Source organism: Hyperoodon ampullatus (assembly GCF_949752795.1).
Source record: "Hyperoodon ampullatus genome assembly, chromosome: 9".
NCBI classification, from domain to species: Eukaryota; Metazoa; Chordata; class Mammalia; order Artiodactyla; family Ziphiidae; genus Hyperoodon; species Hyperoodon ampullatus.
The window spans coordinates 7,945,705-7,968,299 of record NC_136922.1 but is presented as its reverse complement, the minus strand read 5'-3'; the positions used below and the strand labels follow the sequence as shown (position 1 = coordinate 7,968,299).

Genomic DNA, 22,595 nt, shown 5'->3' with positions numbered 1-22,595 from the left:
ACTCCCAATCCATCCCTCTCCCACCCCCATCCCCTTGGCAGCCACCAGTCTGTTCCCTATGTCCCTGATTCTGTTTCTGTTTCATAGATAGGTTCATTTGTGTCGTATTTTAGATTCCACACATAAGTGATATCATACGGTATTTGTCTTTCTCTTTCTGACTTACTTCACTTAGTATGATCATCTCTAGTTGCATCCATGTTGCTGCAAATGGCATTATTGCATTCTCTTTTATGGCTGAGTAATATCCATTGCATATATGTGCCACATCTTCTTTATCCATTCATCTGTCGATGGACAGTTAGGTTGTTTCCATGTCTTGGCTACTGTGAATAGTGCTGCTATGAACTTAGGGGTGCATGTATCTTTTGGAATTAGAGTTTTGTCTGAATATATGCCCAGGAATGGGATTGCTGGATCATATGGTAATTCTATTTTTAGTTTTCCGAGGAACCTGCATGCTGTTTTCCACCGTGGCTGCACCAACTACACCTACAGTGTAGAAGGGCTCCCTTTTCTCCACACCCTCTCCAGCATTTGTTATTTGTAGACTTTTTAGTGATGTCAGGCAATTTCTTGAAGTTTGGATGTTCTGGTTTTATAGATGGGAGAAAATCAGGGAGTCACCAAGAATTGGTAAAACCTGATAATACAAATTTGTTCATAAAAGTTTTATATAGAATCACTAAACTCTAAAGCATTGAGGAAAACTCAGTGTTTTATAATTGATATGAAATCATATCTTTTAAAATGTATCCTCAGGTTATAATTACCATTCATCAATGAAATATGTGAAATATGTGAAAATCATTGAAATATGATATTGACCAAGGACCTGATATAACATGCCAATGAGTAAATTTTTAGTCTTATACTAATTTCTGTATCCTTAAGAGAAGCAAAGGCCTTGAAATATTATTGTGAAATTGGGTTACAGGACATCTTCAAAGTCTGTATGCTTGTTAATTTTGGACAAATTTCAAAGTGGCACAACTAAGGCAATTTAAAGAATTTCCAGGAGAAACCCAAATTCAGGAAAACTAATTAACAGACATAAACATATCCCTTACCAGCATGGCAATCAACTGCCTTGTTTTACCAAAACTAGTATGACTTTAATTAGTTAATTAATTAATTAATTAATTAATTTTTGGCTGTGTTGGGTCTTCGTTTCTGTGTGAGGGCTTTCTCTAGTTGTGTCGGGGGGGGCCACTCCTCATCGCCGTGCGCGGGCCTCTCACTATCGCGGCCTCTCTTGTTGTGGAGCACAGGCTCCAGATGCGCAGGCTCAGTAGTTGTGGCTCACGGGCCTAGTTGCTCCGTGGCATGTGGGATCTTCCCAGACCAGGGCTCAAACCCGTGTCCCCTGCATTAGCAGACAGATTCTCAACCACTGCACCACCAGGGAAGCCCCTAGTATGACTTTATGAAAGCAAAAATAATATGGCTTCTGGTAACCCTGAATCTCAGAATTTTATTCAAATTATATGAAAATCCATATTGAATCAGAGGACCCTGACTACCCTATTTAAACTTTTAACCCCACTGTCACCCATTATCTTCCTTTCCTTACCCCACTTTTTTCCTAGTACTTACCTCATTCTACAAAGTTACAAATTATTCACATGTTGTTTTTAACTTTTCCCGTCTGTCTTCCAAAACTGCAAGGTAAATTCAACAAGGGCAGGGAAATTAGCCTGTTTTGTTCACTTACATATCTGAAGCACCTAGAAAAGTGCCTAATAGTAGAATCTCAATGAAATAAATACGTTCTTTAAACTCATATTGAATGCTTGAAAAATAAAATTTTGTCCCCTGTGTTTTGTATCAGTTTCTTCACATAGAATCATTTCTGCCTGACTCCATGTTTTCTTAAGCTGTGATGAACAGATATAATGACCCCTGAATCTAATTATACTTTACAGCAATTTTTTTTTCCTTAGGCATATTTAAATATGTCCAGTTTCTGCACTTATCTGAAAGAGCTGCCCACCTTACAGGATATTGAGGGAATCAGAACGGTGAAGCTATGGAAAATAAGATTTTATTGCCAGCGATGATTTATCGATTCTTCCTCTTGGGTAAACCTCCAGCATACTTGGCTTCATGGTTTTAGGCTAGTGTGGTCCACACCACACAGTGTGAAATTCGGCAACAAAGTTGATAAATGCAAAATCAGTCTCAGCAATTTGCTAATCTTTCTTCATAGACTTTTTTTTTTTTTTTTTTTTTGCGGTACGCGGGCCTCTCACTGCTGTGGCCTCTCCCGTCGCGGAGCACAGGCTCCGGACGTGCAGGCCCAGCGGCCATGGCTCACGGGCCCAGCCGCTCCGCGGCACACGGGATCCTCCCAGACCGGGGCACGAACCCGCATCCCCCGCATCAGCAGGCGGACTCCCAACCACTGCGCCACCAGGGAGGCCCTCTTCATAGACTTTTAATGTAATCAAACAGGAACTCACAGATTGGGCATAACTGTTTCATTTAACAGAGGCTTCCATGTCCAAGAATGAAACATTTGAGATTAAAATGAAAATCATATTAAAATCTCACCTCATGTTTTTGGAAGACAACTGGCTATATTATTTTGAGTGGCTGAGCGTTATTTGTTTGTGACAGTGACAAGAGTAAATCAAGGAGCTTTGCACAGTATCTTGGTTTGCTGGCTTTATATAATTTGCTATTTTGCTCCAGGCTGTGCGTCACTTTGAAAGAAAAGTTGGCCAATAAGATTATAAAACTGTTCTTGGTAGTTTTTTAAAAAACTCCAACAGTAGAAGTAGACATTAGAAATTGTAGCATCATCCTACACAGCTGAAAGATTTGTAGAATATCTTCTCTAAATATATGTTTTCAATTTTGCTGTATGGAAAATTTCAGAGTTATGGTGAAGTGGGAGGAAAACCAATAGGACCAATAGGAATTCCAGTACTTGTCCATTCAGGTGTATTTAATACTGCATTTTGTTCAACTAGAGTGGAAATATTGGGGAAAACACTTTGGAGAAAATGTGAGAATGAGAAAAGAATGTCTCATTTCTGACTATCAATTACATTTCCTTACATAATGCTATAATATCTATGATTTCTACAATGAAGTAAAAATAATTTAGATAATTTTCATTTAATTTCAGTTATCTACCATGAGAATAATATAAAAAGTGTGTAAAGAATTTTCCAGAATTGTACCAGCATATGTATCATGGACAAATACAGTATCAATTAAGAACCACTATTGGACACACACAAAATTTTTAAATAATCACAACCAAATTTCATTATATTAACTCTGTATTACGTAGTCAAAAATTTATTACAAATTTTGAAAAAAAAGTGATTTTTAGACTGAGAGAGTTAATATACATTTAAAATGGTCTTTTATACTTCATAAATATGGCCAGTTGGTAATCATACTGATGACACTAAGACCTGGCAAGTTTCCAGAATTATTTCTGACACTAGTGAGTATGGTATTATCCAAAGATTGTTGGTAACTTATCTTTCATGATGTGTGTCAAATAATCACTTTTGAAAAATAGTATGTACTCATCAATGAAACTCTGTGTGAAACATTAATATTTTCTTTTGGAAAACTTAAAAAAAAGTCACCTGGATCATTTCTTCCTCTATATGGTGACCTCAGTCTTCCATATGAAGGTCCAGTATAGGCAACTACAACATTAACCAGAAAATTCCTGAAGAAAAGCCCATCTGTCCAAAATCTCACCTATTATTTGGAACCCCACTGCAAAGTTAATAAATTATTGAGTACCATTCTCACAGCGTTTCTACGTCTTAGTTCACAATAATCATTCCATTCTTGTAAGATTAGACCGTGTTAGAGAGCCAAATATAGACATAACAATAGCGTGTTTACACAGGCCAAGGGCATCCTGAAATAATATTCCTTCCTATTTGTGGTCATCAGTAAGGGGTCAAGGGGTATCAAGGGAATTTTAACGAGATATGCATTTATTTCTTACAAGTAGAAAGTGTTTCAAATAATTAAATATTTAAATTTATACTTAATTCATACTTTGATACAAATTATTTTATTCTTAATAGGTATAAATTAGAGATTTTATTCCACATTTTCATTTGCAAATACCAAAAAATTTTTAAAGCTACATGATATTTATACCTGTAACTGAATTTCACCTGAACACACTTGAGGCCTGCTCACTCATTTCATACAACTTGTTAAAACAGGCAAAATGAAAATAAACTGTGACTTATAATCAATCATGCAGAAGTTTTTTATAGGTGGTCTTAAAATCACATAATTGTGCAGAAGAATGAAACACTAGAAATCAACCAGCTGTGCACTTATCTTCCTTCTATGCATGAGAAAAATGAGTCTAGTAGAGATTATGATACTCATCCAAAGTCTCAGACCTACTTTAAAACAAAGAGATTAAGTCTCCTGACTCGCATATTAATGCTATAATGTTGCTTTCTTTTTTAAAAAAATTATTTTATTTATTTATTTTTGGCTGTGTTGGGTCTTCACTGCTGCACGCGGGCTTTCTCTAGTTGTGGCGAGCAGGGACTAGTCTTCGTTGTGGTGCGTGGGCTTCTCATTGCAGTGGCTTCTCTTGTTGCGGAGCACGGGCTCTAGGCAGGTGGGCTTCGGTAGTTGTGACATGTGGGCTCAGTAGTTGTGGCTTGTGGGCTCTAGGACGCAGGCTCAGTAGTTGTGGTGCATGGGCTTAGTTGCTCCACAGCATGTGGGATCTTCCTGGACCAGGGCTCGAACCCATGTCCCCTGCATTGGCAGGTGGATTCTTAACCACTGCACCACCAGGAAAGCCCTGTTGCTTTCTTTTTAGGTATACACTGGTAATGTCAATATCAAAATGATGTCAAGACATAAGTTATTTTAAAATCACTTATTTTAAGTTAATATGGAAGAAGTGAACTTTCATAGACATATGGGTTTGCAGTGTCTGCTTGTCATCTGTTGGTGGACTGTTGGCTTAAAAGATTCTTAGGGTAACCCTTTTTGAAGTGACTTGATTTTATTACACTCACTATTCCTCTTTCTCATTGAGCAACAACAAACTTACCTGTCTCTTTCACATTACAACCCTTCAAATAGGCTAGACGGGGTAGAACAATGTAATAAGCAAACTCATGCTTTGGAATTAAATAAAAGTGAGCGTGTACTCATTGCTGACTTTGGGTGTCTTGATCAAAATTAATTTCTGAGAGTATCCTCTTTCATAAAATTGACTTATTAATATCTACCTCTTAGGGTTTGGGTAGATTAACATATAAAGTACCTGGTGCATACTCTAACTTACAGTGAGCCCTCAACATTCTCTATTATTTTAAGCATGCCCCACCTTTTTTCCAAGAGACTTTTCAAGTATAATATGTTCCACTCCTTTAACCCTTCCTCATGGAACATGAGTTTTAGATTCCTTACCCTCTGAACCACACTCCATGCAAGAGCCAATGTCCTTTTGAAACACTGTCCTACTGAAAATGGTGCCATAGATATCAGGTGATTTTATTGAGAGCACTGATATTCTGATGTAGTAAGATAGGGGTGCAACATAGGACTCCTTCAATCCTGGTACTTATTTCTAAATACAACATTTTTCTTAATAAAGACCATGATTAGTTTGTCTCTTTTCTTCTTCTTTTCTTTTTTGTTGGTTGGGATTTTTTTGTAGCTTTACTACTTTTCTTTTTTTTTTACCTGTATTGAGCTTGTAGCAGTTAATTTGTTGCTACTCTTTTCACATCACCTCTTAGCAAACAGATTCTCCCACATACTACATGTGTATACTGCATGACTATAGTTGATTTTGAGCCTCAGTTGAAGATAGCTGTTAAATTCCATTTTGCTCATTTGGGCCAAGCATTTCTGCTAGTTGAGATCACTTGGAATATTGATTTTCCTGTCACTATATCCTTCCAAATTCTGAATCTTACTCAAGTGTGAAATGTTGCCTTATCTATCTTTACCCAAATCCCTGATAAGAGCATTGAAGAGGAGAAGGTCAAGGAGGAAGCTGTCAGGCTCATTCATCATCATAAGTCCTTGTTCACTGTCTGTAGTTAATGATGCTAAATGTTCCCCATTAAATATGACAATTACTGCAGGTTTTTGTACATACTATTTATCCTGTTTAAGGAATTGCCTTCTATTCCTAGTGTGATAAAAATTTTTATCTGGAATGGATAAAAAGAAGTTTATTGTGTGTGCGCATGCATATATGCACGCATGCGTGTATCTGCTGTCATAAGCATGATCTTTCTCCTTTGATAATGTGAATATATTAATCTTCTAATAGTATTTCAACAAGGCATTCTTGAGATAACACCCTTCCCACCTCTGGCTCTTTTTTTTTTTTTTTTTTTTTAGTACATTTTATACATTGTTGGAATCAGTTTGCTAATATTTTGGTTTGGTTTTTGGATCTCTGTTTGTCAAGGAGATTGGCCAAATTTTGTTGTCAAGCTTATCAAATAATGCATTGAGAAGAATTTCCTTAAAAAGTTTGTGATTTTAAAGTGATATGCTCATGAGATATCACATAGAATTCATTTGTAAGGAAATGTACATGAATTTACATATACATTTGTATATTTTCTTTTGCCAAAAAAATGCATTTATTTTTCCCAAATTTTAATTTTAATAATCTTATAAACCTATGGAAATTTGAGAAAATAATACATTAGAAACCTATATTTTATACCTTTTATACCCTTCACCTTACCACTTTGTCATTTGTCTTGTTTCATATATATATATATATATAAATATATATATATATATATATAAATCTACACATGTGTGTGTATGTATATAGATATATATATATACACATATTTATGCTTTGATTTGCTGAACCTCTTGAAAGCAATCAGACACTTCACCCATAATACTTCAGAATGCATCTCGTAAGAATAGGCCATTTTCCCAGAAAACCAGAATACTATTTTCACGATTGAGATGTATAAATCCAAAATGTTATCTAATATATACTCCATATTCAGATTTATCTGATTGTTCCAAAATATGTTTTTCATGCATTTCATATGACTTGGCCCCAAGATCCAATCAACGCTTACACTTTTCCTTTGGATATTATGCTATAATATTTAAACTCTTAATTTAGAATATTTCCCTTGTTATATTGTTGTTGTTATTTTGTTTTCATGACATTGGCATTTTTCTAAAGCCTAGGACAATTTATTGTAAAATGTCCAATATGGTTAGATCCAATGTAAATATTTTAGCATAAATATGATGTAAGTAATATTGTCTTTTTTTAATGAATCACATCAGTAGTCATATGGTATCAGATATATTTCTATTACTATTAGTATGTCCAAGTACCTATTTCTGTAATACAGTAATGATAAGCATTATGAAACTATAAAATATGTCATCACCCAAACAAGCATATTCCATTTGTGAGAAAGAATGTTGTGGCTGTGTAATCTTTTCTTTCTAATGCAATTTTATTTAAATACTTTCAATTTTATAGTTGTTCTAAAAATATCTGATAATATTATATTTAAAACATTATTTACATAAGCCTTCTTAGATTTTGAAGTATTTTAACAGATATGTGATCTTTCGTATCTTTTTAATATACTTCTTAGGCTAAAAAAGGGGGAGAAAACCCTGAAATATAGAATTCTGTGATTTTTTTCCCCACACAGGCCTGCTTTAAATAGAAACATCGATGATAGATAGATAGAAACATGGATTGATAGAATTTATCTAAGTGTTCCTTAATTGTGGGAGCATTTATGCACACACATTTTTATAAATTAATGCTTCAGAAAAAGGCCTTGGTTAATTATACAGTGTGTAAACTTTGGCCTTTACACACTGTATATCTGGGAAAGGGAGAACAGAGGATTGAATATATCAAATTGACAGCTCTCACTTGAGTTTATCCCTCCTGCTTTCCAGACCCATATATTCATCTATTTAATAGATATCTCAACTTGATTGTTCTAGAAACATTACAAATTTGAATGTCTCAAATTATTACTCCTTTCATTTCTTCCCTAACCTAAACTTTGTCCTCTCTTTCACATACTGATGAATAAAATAATCACTGTTCCCAATTCTGCTCTTAATCATTCCTCTTATTAAACAATCACAGGCAGTCAAGTCACTAAGTTCTATTGATTTTTGTCTCTTAATGTCCTTCAAATCTCACTTTCAAACTTATAATTTCTGCCTTAATTTACAATCTCATCAAGTGTTTGCAAGGAAGTGAAAATTTCCTAAATGGTCTACCTACCTTAACCACACTCATGAAATCTTTGTCTCATAATAGAGCCAAGATAGTCTTTGACAAAAAATCCAAGTATTATTATTCTCATTTACATTAATAAAACCTATCAGAATCTTCATTGACTTAAAAAACAAACTCCTGTCATCCACCAGAGGGCAGACAGCAAAAACAAGAAGAACTACAATCCTGCAGCCTGTGGAACAAAAACCACATTAACAGAAAGATAAACAAGATGAAAAGGCAGACGGCAATATACCAGTTGAAGAAACAAGATAAAACCCAAGAAAAACAACTAAATGAAGTGGAGATAGGCAACCTTCCAGAAAAAGAATTCAGAATAATGATAGTGAAGATGATCCAGGACCTTGGAAAAAGAATGGAGGCAAAGATAGAGAAGATGCAAGAAATGTTTAACAAAGATCTAGAAGAATTAAAGAACAAAAAGAGATGAACAATACAATAACTGAAATGAAAAAAAATACACTAGAAGAAAAACTGAGGCAGAAGAACAGATAAGTGAACTGGAAGAAACAATGGTGGAATTCACTGCTGCAGAACAGAATAAAGAAAAAAGAATGAAAAGAAATGAAGACAGCCTAAGAGACTTCTGGGACAACATTAAATGCAATAACATTCTCATTACAGGGGTCCCAGAATGAGAAGAGAGAGAGAAAGGACCCGAGAAAATATTTGAAGAGATTGTAGTCGAAAACTTCCCCAACATGGGAAAGGAAATAGCCACCCAAGTCAAAGAAGCACAGCGAGTCCCATACAGGATAAACCCAAGGAGAAACATGCCGAGACACATAGTAATCAAATTGGCACAAATTAAAGACAAAGAAAAATTATTGAAAGCAGTAAGGGAAAAATGACAAATAACACACAAGGGAACTCCCATAAGGTTAACAGCAGATTTCTTAGCAGTAACTCTGCAAACCAGGAGTGGCATGATGTACTTAAAGTGATGAAAGGGAAGAACCTACAGCCAAGATTACTCTACCCATCAAGTATCTCATTCAGATTTGATGGAGAAATCAAAAGCTTTATAGACAAGCAAAAGCTAAGAGAATTCAGCACTACCACCAAACCAGCTCTACAACAAATACTAAAGGAACTTCTCTAAGTGGGAAACACAAGAGAAGAAAAGAACCTACAAAAACAAACCCAAAACAATTAAGAAAATGGTAATAGGAACATACATATCAATAATTACCTTAAACATGAATGGATTAAATGCTCCAACGAAAAGACAGAAGCTTGCTAAATCGATCCAAAAACAAGACCCATATATATGCTGTCGACAAGAGACCCACTTCAGACCTAGGGACACATACAGACTGAAAGTGAGGGGATGGAAAAATATATTCCATGCAAATGGAAATCAAAAGAAAGCTGGAGTAGCAATACTCATATCAGATAAAATAGACTTTAAAATAAAAAATGTTACAAGAGACAAGGAAGAAAACTACATAATGATCAAGGGATCAATCCAAAAAGTAGATATAACAATTATAGATATATATGCGCCCAACATAGGAGCACCTCAATTCATAAGGCAACTGCTAACAGCTATAAAAGAGGAAATCAACAGTAACACAATAATAGTGGGAGACTTTAACACCTCACTTACACCAATGGACAGATCATCCAAACAAGGAAAAACAAGCTTTAAAAAGTACAGTAGACCAGATAGATTTAATTGATATTTATAGGACATTCCATCAAAAACAGCAGATTACACTTTCTTCTCCAGTGCGCACAGAACATTCTCCAGGAAGGTCACATCTTGGGTCACAAGTCAAGCCCCAGTAAATTTAAGAAAATTGAAATCAGATCAAGCATCTTTTCTGACCACAACACTATGAGATTAGAAATGAATTACAGGGAAAAAAACATAAAAAACACAAACACATGGAGGCTAAACAATACATTACTAAATAACCAAGAGATCACTGAAGAAATCAAAGAGGAAATCAAAAAATACCTAGAGACAAATGACAATGAAAACACGATGATCCAAAACCTATGGGATGCAGCAAAAGCAGTTCTAAGAGGGAAGATTATAGCTATACAAGCCTACCTCAGGAACAAGAAATATCTCAAACAATGTAACGTTACACATAAAGGAACTAGAGAAAGAAGAACAAACAAAACCCAAAGTTAGCAGAAGGCAAGAAATCATAAAGATCAGAGCAGAAATAAATGAAATAGAAACAAAGAAAACAATAGCAAAGAACAATAAAGCTAAAAGCTAGTTCTTTGAGAAGATAAACAAAATTGATAAACCATTAGCCAGACTCATGAAGAAAAAGAAGGAGAGGACTCAAATCAATAAAATGAGAAATGAAAAGGAGAAGTTACAACAGGCACCACAGAAATACAAAGTATCCTAAGAGACTACTACAAGCATATCTATGCCAATAAAACGGACAACCTGGAAGAAATGGACAAATTCTTAGAAAGGTATAACCTTCTAAGACTGAATCAGGAAGAAATAGAAAATATGAACAGACCAATCACAAATAATGAAATTGAAACTGTGATTAAAAATCTTCCAACAAACAAAAGTCCAAGTCCAGATGGCTTCAAAGGTGAATTCTATCAAACATTTAGAGAAGAGCTAACACCCAACCTTCTCAAACTCTTCCAGTAAATTGCACAGGAAGGAACACTCCCAACCTCCTTCTATGAGGCCATCATCACCCTGATACCAAAACCAGACAAAGATACTCCAAAAAAAGAAAATAACAGACCAATATCACTGATGAATATAGATGCAAAAATCCTCAACAAAATACTAGCAAACAGAATGCAACAACACATTAAAATGATCATACACCATGATCAAGTGGGATTTATCCCAGGGATGCAAGGATTCTTCAATATGCTCAAATCAATCAATGTGATACACCATATTAACAAACTGAAGAATAAAGACCATGTGATCATCTCAATAGATGCAGAAAAAGCTTTTGACAAAATTCAACATCCATTCATGATAAACACTCTCCAGAAAGTGGGCATAGAGGGAACCTACCTCAACATAATAAAGGCCATATATGAAACATCATTCTCAATGGTGAAAAACTGAAAGCATTTCCTCTAAGATAAGGAACAAGACAAGAATGGCAACTCTCACCACTATTACTCAACATAGTTTTTGAAGTCCTAGCCATGGCAATCAGAGAAGAAAAAGAAATAAAAGGAATCCAAATGGGAAAAGAAGAAGTAAAACTGTCACTGTTTGCAGATGACATGATACTATACATAGAGAATCCTAAAGAGGTCACCAGAAAACTACTAGAACTAATCAATGAATTTGGTAAAGTTGCAGGATACAAAATTAATGCACAGAAATCTCTGGCATTCCTATGCATTAATGATGAAAAATCTGAAAGTGAAATCAAGAAAAAACTCCCATTTACCATTGCAAAAAAGGAATAAAATATCTAGGAATAAACCTACCTAAGGAGACAAAAGACCTGTATGCAGAAAATTGTAAGACACTGATGAAAGAAATTAAAGATGATACAAATAGATGGAGAGATATACCATGTTCTTGGATTGGAAGAATCAATATTGTGAAAATGACTCTACTACCCAAAGCAATCTACAGATTCAATGCAATCCCTATCAAACAACCACTGGCATTTTTCACAGAACTAGCACAAAAAAATATTAAAATTTGTATGGAGACACAAAAGACCCCAAATAGCAAAAGCAGTCTTGGAGGAAAAAAATGGAGCTGGAGGAATTAGACTCCCTGACTACAGACTATACTATAAAGCTACAATAATCAATACAATATGGTTCCGGAACAAAAACAGAAATATAGAGCAATGGAACAGGATAGAAATCCCAGAGATAAACCCATGCACCTATGGTCAACTAACCTATGACAAAGGAAGCAAGGCTATACAGTGGAGAAAAGACAGCCTCTTCAGTAAGTGTTGCTGGGAAAACTGGACAGCTACATGTAAAAAAATTAAATTAGAGCACCCCCTAACACCATACACAAAAATAAACTCAAAATGGATTAGAGACCTAAATGTAAGACCAGGAACTGTAAAACTCTTAGAGGAAAACATAGGAAGAACACTCTTTGACAGCAAGGTATTTTTTGATCCAGCTCCTAGAGTAATGGAAATAAAAATAAAAATAAAGAAATGGGACCTAATGAAACTTAAAACCTTTTGCACAGCAAAGGAAACCATAAACAAGATGAAAAGACAACCTTCAGAATGGGGGAAAGTATTTGCAAATGAATCATCAGACAAAGGATTAATCTCCAAAATATATAAACAGCTCATGCAGCTCAATATTAAAAAAACAAACAACCCAATCCAAAAATGGGCAGAGGACCTAAATAGATATTTCTCCAAAGAAGGCATACAAATGGCCAAGAAGCACATGAAAAGCTGCTCAACATCACTAATTATTAGAGAAATGCAAATCAAAACTACAAGGAAGTATCACCTCACACCAGTTAGAATGGGCTTCATCAGAAAATCTACAAACAACAAATGCTGAAGAGGGTGTGCCAAAAAGGGAACCCTCTTGCCCTGTTTGTGGGAATGTAAACTGATACAGCCACTATGGAGAACAGTATGGAGGTTCCTTAAAAAACTAAAAGTAGAACTACCGTATGATCCAGCAATCCCACTACTGGGCACATACCCAGAGAAAACCACAATTCAAAAAGACACATGCACCCCAGTGTTCATTGCAGCACTATTTACAGTAGCAGCTCATAGAAGCAACCTAAATGCCCATCGACAGACGAATGGATAAAGAAGATGTGGTAAATATATACAGTGGAATATTACTCAGCCATAAAAAGTAATGAACTTGAGTCAGTTGTGGAGACGTGGATGCACGTAGAGACTGTCATACAGAGTGAAGTAAGTCAAAAAGCAAAAAACAATATCATGTATTAATGCATATATGTGGAACCTAGAAAATGGTACACATGAACCATTTTGCAGAGCAGGAATTGAGACACAGATATAGAGAACAAACGTATGGACACCACGGGAGGAAAGAGGCAGGGGGTGGAGGTGGTTGTGTGATGAATTGGGAGTTTGGGATTGACATGTGTACACTGATGTGTATAAAATGGATGACTAATAAGAAAAAATAAATTAATTAAAAATAAACATAAAAAAAAGAAAAGAAAAGAGGGCTTCCGTTGTGGCACAGTGATTGAGAGTCTGCCTGCCGATGCAGGGGACACGGGTTCGTGCCCTGGTCTGGGAAGATCCCACATGCCACAGAGCGGCTTAGCCCGTGAGCCATGGCCGCTGAGCCTGTGCGTCCGGAGCCTGTGCTCCACAACGGGAGAGGCCCCAACAGTGAGAGGCCCGCGTACTGGAAAAAAAAAAAAAAAAAAAAGGAAATTGAATACAAGAGGAAAGAAAAGAAATGTAGATTTCCAGTTTCAATGATCTAATATTATCCTTAGCTCTGGTTATATGTGAACAATGAATTTAACAAAACAACAACAACAACAAAAACCCAAACTCCTTATGAGATGACATACATGGCTCTTTTTCAGCTCTATTTTCAAATACCAAATGTATTTCTATGGTTTAGTCACCATGACCAACATACAGAAATATTTTAGGTTCTGACTCTGTCATTTTTCCATGCATTATGCATGCATACTTTCCCGTGCTAAGCTGTTGGAATTCAAGAAGAGCAAAAACATACATGCTCTCAGTTTTCATAGAAGTTAGAATGCAGAGAGTAATTTAAAACTGACAGAGATAAAAAGAAAAAGGTGGAGAGGGTGTGGAGAAAAGGGAATGCTCTTGCACTGTTGGTGGGAATGTAACTTGATACAGCCACTATGGAGAACAGTATGGAGGTTCCTTAAAAAACTAAAAATAGGACTACCATACGACCCAGCAATCCCACTACTGGGCATATACCCATAATTCAAAAAGAGTCATGTACCAAAATGTTCTTTGCAGCACTATTCACGATGACCAGGACATGGAAGCAACCTAAGTGTCCATTGACAGATGAATGAGTAAAGAAGATGTGGCACATATATACAATGGAATATTACTCAGCCATAAAAAGAAATGAAATTGAGTTATTTGCAGTGAGGTGAATGGACCTAGAGACTGTCATACAGAGTGAAGTAAGTCAGAAAGAGAAAAACAAATACCATATGCTAACACATGTATATGGAATCTAAAAAAAAAAAAAAAAAGGTTCTTAAGAATCCAGGGGAAGGACAGGAATAAAGACACAGACGTAGAGAATGGACTTGGGGACGTGGGGAGGGGGACGGGTAAGCTGGGACGAAGTGAGAGAGGGACATGGACATATATACACTACCAAATGTAAAATAGATAGCTAATGGGAAGGAGCTGCATTGCATAGGGAGATCAGCTCAGTGCTTTGTGTCCACCTAGATGGGTGGGATAGGGAGGGTGGGAGGGAGACGCAAGAGGGAGGGGATATGGGGATATATGTATATGTATAGCTGATTCACTTTGTTATACAGCAGAAACTAACACACCATTGTAAAGCAATTATACTCCAATAAAGATGTTGATAGAAAGAAAAGGCTCTGTTCTCCTGTAAACTCATTTGTCATCTTAGAAATTGAATTACCTTAATAAGTTCTCATTTTCTTCTCTATGTAATGAAAATACTTTTTCATAGGGGTTCCTCGTAGATTGAAAACAATAACAGAAGTAGTGGAAAAAAGAGAAATGTGAGACCCATTCTATCAGAGAAGAGCTAAAACTAAACTTTGTAACAGGCTTTGGACAATGGATAGAGAATGATTACAAAGAAAGGAGCTAAAGAAGATTGAAATATCAAATTGATCTAATGGGAAAGAATATAATGAGGGATCTCATTAAAAAAATAAAGTTTGAAGATGATTGGAAACAAGGTAAACTTGGAAAATAATTTTGACGTCTCCCAAAGTACAATCAGGTTATTGATAAATAACAGAAATTTGCAAATATGGATCAAGAAATTGGACAAATCGTAGTCATTCTTCTAGAAGTGATATTTAAGTCCTGATATGAGGTCCCTGAGAGAGTACAGATTGAAAAACACAAAGGCCCAAGGACAAATTTTGGTGAGTGAAACCACTTACAAATGGAGAGAAAAGAAGCAAGCTTCAGTGAAGTGGGGAGTAAAGGGATATAAAAAATGAGAAGGTATTTCAGTGTTACAGGAGTTAAAAAAGAAGAGAGATTCAGTTATTGAGGTCTCAGTTTTGTGAATTTGCAGGTTATCAGGGATCTTGAGAGATCATTTTTTAGTAGAGAGAAGGATATACAAGTTATTTTGCAATTAACTGAAGAGAATGTATAGGGTATAGAAATAGAAGCAGTGACCATAGACTATTTCTATAAGCATTTCAATATAATAACATTTTAAAAGATAACTCTGTAAGGTGAATTCAAAGGGAGTCAAAGAAAAGAGTAAAAGCTTTTTAGGCAAATGGAGAGAAATATTATATGCCAAGGGGAAGGAGCTAGCAGAGAAGAATTTTGAAAATGGCAAAGAGATAAAATAATTCATAAAGCAAAATTCTTAAGGTACTGAAGGGGATAGAATCTGTAGCACAAAGGCTGAAGTTAGCCTTAAATGAAAATGGAATACCACCAATTCCTTAAAACTAGTTGAAGTAGAAGAGAATAAATGAAAGTTAATGAGTTTGGAGATGATGAGTGATGACTGTCTTACACAGGGGTGGTCATCTAGGGTGAGGTGGGAAGAGAGGAGGTTCTAGAAGAAAATGATGTTGGAAATGTAGAAAGAGCTGCCTTTTGGAATATTTTAGTAGAAAAGTAGGAATAAGTAAAACAATTATTAGCCCAGCCAAAGTTAAAACCAAGAAGTTGTCAGCCAGGAAACTGACAATGATAAATCGTTTTATTCTAAAACATCTGGGAATGAAGGAAATTAGAAGTTTACATGGGGACCAGGATGAGCACTGAGGGCTGAAAAGATGTTAAATAACATCACTTTGGAGGAAATCGGTTGGGAACAGTGTATTAAAACAATAATAAATGGAGAACTTTGAGGAATTACCCAGGTTTGAGGTTGTGAATGCCAGTTAAGGTAGAAGATAAAGAGACAGAATATTTCAGAGTTTTAGGAGGAGCACAGGTATAATGGCTGACTTTGAAGGAAAATATATGAAATTAAAGGACATGTTCAGTAACTGTGAACAAGTATGAGATAGTAAAGAATCACATGCTGGTCAGAGAGTGAAATTTCCAGATATCTTAAAAGAGGAACAATTCTAAATAGCAAATTTGTTCTATTTGAATATAAAATATTGAGGCAGGAATTAAACCCTCGAGTTCTACTTTATTAGCATCAGAATCTAGTAAACAGAATGGAGATTTTCATATCTTCATTAATTTCACCCTCAGTTTCTCCTTGAATTCTGCCTCCTTAGGTGCAAATTCTACATTGATGTATTTGGAGGAAACTTAAATAAGGAGATGGATTCTGAATTTGAATCTAAATCTTAACTGGAAGTATATTTTATTTTATGTAAAATATATCACGGAGCCTTTACACCATCAAATGTTTCACTACCCTCATTCCTTTCTAACACAGTGGAGGGGTAAACGATTTTTGTTAACTGCCCATGTTGCTTATATGAATGTTTTTAAAGGTACAGTATTGCTCTTGAGTCAATAATTCAGGTTTGAATAAAACAAATGAATATAAAAATGCTCTGTGATATAACTAGAGAGGTTCTGTTAAATTATAGTTAACGGGAGCTATTCTCAGCAAGACAGGATATTTAATCTTATTAACAAATACCATCATTTGGGTAAATATGGAATGCCTTAATGAATGGTTTGCATCTTTTATGTGAGAGACTTACGAGCCTATGGTTAATGTATCCTGATTATTTGAGATAAATTAATCTAAAACAAACAACCAAATATATGCAGAACATTCATCTAAGTGCTTTTTTCCTATTAGAAAAAAGGGACATTGTACAAAGCTATTAGATGCTGCCAACTGCCATTCTTTATAAATGAATACAAATGCAAATATTTGGCTTTTCCTCTGGAACTTTCAAATTGTTATGGGGCAAATAGTTCATTGCTTTAAGACGATTTGAAATTCTCCAAGTAGACCTTTTCTGCCTGTTTTCTCTCAATTTACTGAAAAGCCATTTTAAACATTTGTATTAAAAATATATGTGCACTCTCAAGATTGATATCTTTAGAAACAAAATAAAATATTGTAAAATATTTTGAAACAAAAATGTATTGATATTACAGAAAGGAAAGAATGACTTCAATTTAAAAAATGGAAACCTTATTCAGAAATAAGTTCTACATGTTGTTCACAAGATTCTTATCCCTAGTGATGAGAAAGAATTTTTTTTCTTTCTAATTCTGCTTTGCAAGTTTTAAGTGTAGCATAATTATTCCAGGGGATCTGTGTATGTGATCACATCCACAGACAGGCATTGACTCTATTGGTGTAATAGAAATTGAAAACAGAACTTCTTACACTTGTTGAATTTATACTCTAGCCAGTGACTCAGGGACACCTCCAGTTTTCTGCATCCACTCCCACTCATATATAGAAATACTTTTTAAAAATAAAGACCTATTTAAACAAATACAATAAAATAACAACTTTGATATGAATCTTACGTCCTCTTTCCTCCTGATGTACATAAAAGGAAGAAAACCTGTATACATTTACTGACATTCAATTTATTTCAGATCTAGGAATCTGTTATACAGTAAGAGTAAACCACGTTTGTCTGGATTTTTACAATTCACCAAATGCTTTGATACCCATCATTTCTCTGAGGTTATGTGTCTAGCTGAGGTCATTCAGAGAAGTGAAAAAAGCATAACACTTGATGAAAATATTAACAAATCAATTTTACCTCAAATGGCTTAAAAACGCATTCTATTCTACCAGAATTCTAAATTGTATTCTCTCCACTCTCCCAGGTGGATAAACCTATTTAGCTAATTCTGCTTTGCAAGTTTTATTTTATCAATTAATTTCTAACAGGCTTTTACATAGTGTCAGAATTATTATAATTCTCCTACTGTCATACTAAAACAATGGAGCATCTTCTAAAACATCCACTTGTTGAATAAGTGGACCAATTTGGAAAATTTGATGTTGATTAGTAAGTAAATATAAACATAGTTAAAGTAGATTAAGAAATTTTAGACTCCATCCAGGTTCATGTTTCTAAGAGCCAGATGACTAGAATAATATTTTAAAATGATAAAACTCAGATGGCACCATTAAAAAAATGATAGTGTGATGCTTACAAGATAGCATATAAAAAAATAAAAAATAAATGGTTTTAGAACTAAAGGAATAGAACACCAGTGATGAACAGTCCATGACAATGTTGGGAATCACTGGCTAAAAGCTCATTACAATATCATAACTAAAAATTGTAGAGTGAATGAGGCAAGGTTTCAGATATGAAGAAAGAATGAAACTAATTTTTTCCCTATACTTTGCAGCTTTGAATCTAACTAGCTCTGTGATAGAAATTTGTAAAAGTAAAAAAAAAAACAAAAGTAATGTGGTAAATAAATAAATTTGAACTGAAATTTGAAATAATAAATATAAAGAAAGGGGACAGGATAAACAGAAACATGATCCACATTGATTTCACAATCAAATGACATGTATTTCTTTTGAATAGAATACAAGTTTAATCAAACATTTGTAAATTAAGATTTAAAAAAAAGTAACATAGGAAGTTTACAAAAGAGAACAGCTTATTCATTAACATTTGTTTTTCTTATTAAAATGCACTCTTCCTGGGGCACCTTAACAGGCTAATTTTTTTTTTAAAGTATGTGACATTATTGTCTTGATAGCAGTCATCAAATGAGCCAGGAATGTATGTCATCTCCAGTGTTTCCTAGAAGCCTGCTTCTAGGAAGAGATTTTGCATCTCTTCTATAATTTTACTGAATGTCTGAAAGGTACAATAAAAGGGAATCTGTCTGCAAGACGATCCTTTAGTTGTAAAGTGCACTTTGATATAGATAGGTCTTCAGATTAAGTGAAACCTTGTATTCAGTAATACCAAATGGTACATCTACTTTACAGCACCTGTTAAATTTGGAAAGTTGTGTTAAAGCACCTAGAAATTCATTGGATAACAAGAGGATCAACATAAAGAATGAAATCTGTTGAAAATGTTTTTCAGATTTTTAATTTTTATAAAAATAGAGCTAGACTCAGGGACTGATTACTCCCAACACTTACCTGGTTAGTCCCACATGATGTCTGCTCACTGATAAACTTAAAAACAGTTGTTCAGACCAGACTGATGAGTGAGAATCATTGTCTCAATGATGGGAGAAATTAGATAGATTTCATTAGTTAGGGGATTTGAGGGTGGGAAGGTTTTGTTTAGTTCCACTGAATGCTTTTATGATATCTTAATGACGCCAAATTGAATATAAAGATTGTAGGTTAGAGAATTTGCTTTCAATTCAAAACATGAGAATTGAAGCAGAGTTGTTACAAAACTTTATTGTTTTGAACTTTGACAACTTAATCATTAGATATAGAACTCATATAGAGTCCAGAAGGGAAAATTTAGTCAAGTGTTTGGACATTGAAATGTGAAAAGCTAAAGAGAATTTGATTCATTTTGTGTAAATAAGATGTGACAGAAAACTTTGGTGACATATTGTTGGAACCAGGTGAATCCAAGCTTATTGTATGGTAACATTGGAAATGAATTTGTGCAATTGTGATTGTTTTAGGAAAGTGAAAGATGTAATAATACCACTAAGATTCTTCGATATCTCTTTTTTTAAATGTATTTCTTTAATTTATTTTTGGCTGTGTTGGGTCTTCATTGCTGCGTGTGGGCTCTCTCTAGTTGTGGCGAGCGGGGGCTACTCTTATATTTCTTATAAAATGTTACCCTTTCCTCTTTATCTAGCCCACCACTTTAATCTAAAAATAATTGGTATATTGAAAATGTCTATTCTTTTGAAATTTTCTTCAAACATAGGGATTCTTAATGTTTTGTATCCCTATTCCTGTGCCACTGTTCTTAGTATAAGAAGGACACAGGATGCATTTGCAGGAATGCTTGGTTTTCCCTCTCATCTTTTATTTTCTCTATGTCCACTTATTACTTTGACTCTTGATCAAAGCCTCGGAGAATACTCTGGAGTGTTAGGGAAGGTCTCTTTTCTGGTTTCATAAGAGCTGACCCCTACATCTTTCCAACTTATCAGCCTCTCTTGGTGGTTACTTGCAAGTGCTGTGGGCAAGTGTGAGGCCTCAGGACTTGGGCATAAAGGGAGAAAACGTTTCCTTTCCTTGGAGGAGCAAGTGCTGGGAATGCTGTAGTTCGTTTCTGAGATACTCTTGCTACTGGGAGCAAATTAGACACAGTAAAGGGGCATGCAGACACACACACATACACACAAATGATAGCATTTTGTTGTGTGAAAGATTCACAATTCTGAAGTAAAATGAAGTCCTTTTGTGTATAACTAGGAGTAGGAGAAACATACAGCTATGATTAAATTAAAGCTGTTTTGTATTCTTTTCATAGGTCTTTATTTTATTTCAAAAATATATTTATCTTCTAGTGACATGTTAAAAATTTTTAGAAAAATGTGTGGCATCTAGATTATTTTCATTCTTTCAATTCATTAAACATTTATTAAGTTTATAGTTGTGGTAAAATATTGTGCTGAATTTTGAGGGAATAAAAGATAGAAGAGATGTAACTCCTGACCTGAATGAATATTTAAATATCCTAAAAGGATTTAAATGGAGTATTTTTCAACCATACAGACAATATTACAGGCAGTATTCAGAAGCCTAAATATTATTATTATTATAATTTAAAGTACTTTATCATTACTCTCCAAATAACTTGAGACTAATTGGTTTTAACAGTACAAGTAATTAAATAACATATTAGGGTTGATATCAAACAACTCAACATATTTTCAAACAAAATGACATAAATCTTTATAACTTGTAATTAAAGGGTTTTTTTCCATATAAGAAGTTGGTATTCAAGAAATGACTAGGCTACAATAACATAATAAATGTCCATTTTTTAAAAAATTTAAAGTTTTAAAAAAAATAATAAAAGATTATTGACATAGAGAAATTGAACCATCTAGTAAATATTTGTCTCTGTGCTTAACAAAAGACATGTAATAAAATGCTAAACAAACAAGTAAATATTTATAGAGCACACAAAGTCAAGTTCCAAACACATTTTGAAAATAAATCTCCCATATGGTAATACCCTTGAAATTAAAGTTTGAGAAAAGTAAATAAATCACAATTGAAAAAAAATCAGGGTTTTAAAAGCAAAAGCAAAAAAAAAAGGTATTACCTAATAACAGCAACTTTACAGTTCTTGCATCTCGCTCAGCATCTTCCTGAAGCTTTTTCTCCAGTTCTTTTGATCTTTTGGCTGACTCCTTGCTCTCTGAACTAATTCCACTTCCCATCTTGTAGTGTTTGATACTTGTCAGTTTATTTGCTCAAACTTTTTGAAATGTAGAGCACAGCTCTGGTTTGGACATAGGATGTAAAAGCAATGCTCTGCTGAAATACCCAATTGCCCATTCCCTCATTTTCTAAGACTGCTTTGACTAAGGAGATGCTTTCGAGCTGTCATCTGATCAAAGGGTAAAAACCATACAACCCTATGGCAGCTAAAGAGAAAATTCTTTATGCTTTCAGATTAAATGGTTACTTCTGACACATCTTCAAACCTGCTCTTCTTCCTTAAAGAATAGCATACAATAATGTAGAAAGTTGTCAAAATCTGTACACTAAAGATAACCTGAAATGAACAGTTCAAATAGAATGTTTCTCACTAATAAGCAATCTTTACTACATGATTTAAAGTTATAATTACTAATGAACAAGCTTGTGTCTTGTCTTTAGATATACGTCTTGAAATTCTTCATAATCACTCTAATACCACTATCAGAATATTTATATTGAATCACCCAAATTTATAGCCTTGCTATGCTTAGATTATGACTCAAAATAACCGAGACTTAGTATCTGTCAGCCAACTAGAAAACAGCTTTTTATTTAAAAAATGGAAATAAATACATGTAATTCTTACATCTATACACATCGCTGTGTTGCCAAACATAGAATTCAACACACAGTGCTCTTAAATTATTTATTTGCGTCTCTTAGGATCGATTTCCATAAATTGAGCTTTTACTGCTTGTGAGAAAGTCAACCCATCAACATTAATTGAGGATCCGCTTGGTAGAGACACTGAAATGTGTTTGATTCAAGCAATACATTAACTCTTTGGGGCCAT

General features: G+C 34.6%; 1 pseudogene across 1 annotated transcript in view; it reads right to left on the bottom strand.

The window, feature by feature from the left end:
• Nucleotides 1–21,759, bottom strand: part of LOC307057951 (guanine nucleotide-binding protein G(t) subunit alpha-3-like) — a 59,342-nt pseudogene extending 37,583 nt beyond the window's left edge. Inside the window, exon 1 of the transcript in view lies at nucleotides 21,642–21,759. The product of the transcript in view is annotated as a guanine nucleotide-binding protein G(t) subunit alpha-3-like (transcript). The remainder of the gene's footprint in view (nucleotides 1–21,641) is intronic.
• Nucleotides 21,760–22,595: the final 836 nt, after the last annotated feature.